This window comes from Hipposideros armiger, unplaced genomic scaffold (assembly GCF_001890085.2).
Source record: "Hipposideros armiger isolate ML-2016 unplaced genomic scaffold, ASM189008v1 scaffold_317, whole genome shotgun sequence".
Lineage (NCBI taxonomy): Eukaryota > Metazoa > Chordata > Mammalia > Chiroptera > Hipposideridae > Hipposideros > Hipposideros armiger.
Genome location: NW_017731667.1, coordinates 1,033,404 through 1,037,874, shown reverse-complemented (window position 1 = coordinate 1,037,874; position 4,471 = coordinate 1,033,404). Strand labels below are relative to the sequence as shown.

The window sequence follows — 4,471 nt, the reverse complement described above, 5'->3', positions numbered from 1 at the left end:
ACAAATACGGTAGCATAGTACGTAATCAATATATATTCTCTGACATTATAAAAATATATTGGATTTTTATTACAAAAGTAGTACATGCTCACTCTAATAAATATATAAAAATATAGAAAGGTGTATAAAAATATTCTCCAACATCAAAAAGATTTCTTATAACCCCTTGATTTTCTTATAAGAATCCCTAGCACGAGGTGGATATGATTATTATTTTGATTGTGGTGATGATATCACTGGTATTTGTATACATCCAAACTCATTAAAATAAACACATTATATACATGTAAATATTTGTATATTAAGTATACCTGAATAAAGCTAAAATTAAATATTCTCTCCAATCTCATCCCTTCTCTGATAGCAATGTTGTTACTCAGCTGTTTTTCTCTGTACTCATAGAAATATGTACAAATATGTATGTGTACATGAAACCTTTTAAGTTTTGTTTTCACAAAAAGCATATTATATGAATTATTATACTTAACCATGTGACACTGACATTTTTCTATGTTAATACATGTAGACATTGTCTTTCTTTTTAATAACTGTATCATATGGGTACACTATATTATATCCAACCATACAATCTGTATTTCTTCATAGTTGCTGTATTGCCCTTAAACCCTGGCAAGAAAGGCCTCTGCTGAGGGCCCTATGCTTTAATAGATTGCACTCTAGCACTTTTTCAGCTACACCACTGCCACAGAGTGAAGTGCCTAGGGGCTTAAGTGGCCATTCTCACCAAAATCCTGCAAGCTCTTTCAGATGACACTTTGTATTCAGGATCCCAAAATTATCTTCCCAACTGCTCTGAGCCCACTTCTGATTGTGCCTAAGCCTCTACCCTAGATCTGTTCTTGCATTGTATACTCCACTAAGCCAAAGGGTGTCCAAGGAGTAATTGCTTAAGGAAGTTGTGAGTATACTGTAAGTGAGGGCTTAGAAATTCCTACGTGTGCACACAAGGTTTCTTTTGAATGAGACTAAGTTGTGTGTGGTAAGAGAAAGGGAGTGGGCAATAGGCTAGGGATCTGGACAATAGCTCTTTCTGTACTTCTATGTTCTGATGCAGAATTCTGAGGATTCAAACATGGTTTTCCAGGTCATTTTGAAAGGGTACTTTTCAAGGAAAGCAAATAAAACATTTTATTTAGCATTTTGTTAGTCATTTAAATATTTAGAGATGTGGAAAGCCATTTTGCACTCTTGTCTGGAGCCCCAGAAATATTGGTGGTATGCTTGCATAATTAAGATACAGGCTTGTATTGTAGTTATAATCTTACTGGGTTTTATACTAGCTGAGGGGAAGAAATATGTTTTGCAACACATTTTTTTATCAAGACTAAAATCTTGCATATAGCAGATACTTAATAAATGTTTGTAGAATGAATTTTAGTGAATTAATGATATTTCATAGTACCTACTATATTTGTTGGAACCCAACAGAAATTTAATATATATTGTTGATTTAGCAAATGATTCTATGTTTTTCCATTGTAGGAGGTTTATACTTTTGCTTAAGCATGAATACTTTAAGTAAAAACATACAATAAATTCTAACATTTCCTTTGGATGTATCAGGAAAACTGATTTTTAGTGATGAGAATTCACTTAAATTACTTTTAATTTTAAATGCTAAATTAATATTTTGCATGAAGAACTTACATCTGTGGTGGTACAGCTGTTGAGGTTAGGCATTCTAGCCTAAGAGAGCAATAAATCAAAGTATCTTTACAGACAAAAAGTGAGTTCCCACTGTGATGAATCAACATGCTATCTCCAGCTTGTGCTTTCACTAAAAATAGACATTTCTAACATGTTTGACAGTTACAGTCATGAATGAGAGAAATCTACTGTCCATTCAAAGCTATTTTGCATAACCCAACTGATTGGCAATGGAGTGAAGAAAACCCAACAAATATTTTAAGATATGATTGGATCTTTGCTTATTTATTTAGCTTAAGAATAAAAAAAGAAAAAAAAACACATTTAAAATATTTTTAAATACCTCACTGTAACTTCCATAAATAATGAGAACACTGACCTAGCAATGGAGCAAGGTATACATTGAGATAACCATATTTCACAAGTGTACCTTTAATTGGTGCCTGTGAGGACATGTCATTGCTTTTGTAATCCACCTCCTCTAATTAAGCTGGATTAATTTAGACAATGAGTGGAAAACTGAGTACTCAAAAATGAAAACAAGAAGATTTCAAGATCATATAAAAATAAAACAAACACAGATAGAAAATCTTCTGTTATCACATGAAAAAAGAAAAATCCCAGGTATTTTTGTTATCTCTTGCTATTCACCACCTCCCTTTTGAAGCCTACTCACTTCTCATCATGTTTCTTCAAATTACTTTTCCATAGACAAGATAAATTACTCTTTAAAAGTTTAGAAGTGTCTATTGTTTCAATTGTGGGAATAGGAAAGCAAATAGGCCCCCACTATATGTATACAACTATACTACATCTCACAGCCCTTTAATTATGTCAGGTATTTCAAGACTACTCCTAATGATTTCTTTTCTACCTTTTGTGCATAACTCAATGTAGTCATTGCCACTTAACAAAAAATTCCATATGGGAATTACAATGCCTAGATAAATCAGATATTGCAAATATCTGAAAAGAACCTTCAAGCAGCTATCATATAAATGCTTCAATAAACAATTAAAAACTCTTGGAAAAAAATTTAAATGTTAGCATGGAAATAAAAGTTAAAAAATGAACCAAAAAAAATTACAGAAGCAAAAATGCAATAATCAAAATTAAAAAGAAAAACCCAACTCATAGTATCAACAGTAGAATGAGATAGCAGAATATAGAATCAGTGAACTAAAGGCAGATCAAATGAATGGACCCAATCTAAAACAATTGAGAGAAAATAGACTAAAAAAAATGAACAGTCTCAGGGATCTGTGAGTCAACAACAACAACAAAAAAGACAGCATTAATAATATTTGGAGGTCCTGAAAAATTAGAAAGAGAGAGCATATCTGAAAAAAATATTTGAGGAAATAATATAGGAAAAGGTAATATAAGCAAAAGATAAAAAGCTACATATTCAAGAAACCAAATAAATTCATGGTGAATAAAGCCAAAGAAATTCATGCCAATACACATCATATTTAAACTTTTGAAAACTAAAAACAAATAAAAAAAGCTTAAAAGTAACCAGAGAAAAATAAAATATTACTTATAGATAAACACTAAATAGCAGCGGATTTTTTTTATTGGAAACTGTGGCAATGGGAATGAGGTAGCATACCAGTTTTCAAGTACTAGAATAAAAGTTCTGTCAGCAATGAATTCTATATCCATGAAAAAAAATCCTTCAGAGAAAAGGGATTTGAAACAAAGATATTCTCAAGTGAAGAAAAACTAGTAATTTTTTGGCAGCAAACTAATCTTTGAAGAATGGCTAAATTAAATTAACAAAAAGGAAATGATAACAGAAGGAGGCCTGGAACATCAGAAAACAAAAAATAATATTGGTAAAAACAGGAAGTAGGATCGCAAACCAAGGAGTCTGGCCGGCCGCAGATGGGGGACAAGGAGGCACTCAGAGTGTCCTCCCGTGAAACCCATGCCGCTGCCCGTGTCTGTCACCTCCCAAGGAAAGTTGTGGAACCATGTCGAATATGGAGAAACACCAATTTAACTTGAAGTTTGCAGAAAAAGAAGTTAATAAGAATACCAAGAAATGTGATAAAGGAGAAAAGGCTGAAAAGGCCAAGATTAAAAAGCCATTCAGAAAGGCAATACAGAAATTGCAAGAATCCATGCTGCAAATGTAAGAATACATGCTGCAAATGAAGAACCAAACAATTAATCTCTTAAGAATGAGTGCTATGGTTGATGCTGTGGCAGCCGGAGTTCAAACTGCTGTAACAATGGATATGGTAACCAAGTCCATGGCAGGTGTAGTTAAATCTATGCATGCTACATTGAGTTGTATGAACCTTGAAAAGATTCCTGCTGTGATGGACAAATTTGAATACCAATTTGAAACACTGGATGTTCAAACACAACTGGAAGACACAATGAGTAGCACTACAACCCTAACAACACCACAAAACCAAGTGGATATGCTGCTTCAGGAAATGGCAGAAGAAGCTGGCCCTGATCTCAATACGGAACTACCACAGGGTCAGACAGGATCCGTTGGCACAAGTGGTGCTTCCACGGAACAGGATGAACTATCACAGAGATTTGCTCATCTATGTGATCAAGTGTAATTTAAAGAATTGGTGCTTTTGTTTATGTCACCTGCTTCTGAAATATTTTTTGTATATTTAGATAAGCTGCATGTCTATTACACTAAGAACATCATATATTACAGAATGCTTAAACACTATTTAAATATAATGCTTTCTTTTGCCATACTGTACTTTCCAATACTTTAAGAAATTTCAGAGAGTTTCCACCTTGACAGGTTTTACAGTTTTGTATATTATGT

General features: G+C 33.2%; 1 pseudogene; it reads left to right on the top strand.

The window, feature by feature from the left end:
• The first annotated feature begins 3,644 nt into the window (after nucleotides 1–3,644).
• On the top strand, nucleotides 3,645–4,250 carry LOC109392177 (charged multivesicular body protein 1b-2-like; annotated as a pseudogene).
• Nucleotides 4,251–4,471: the final 221 nt, after the last annotated feature.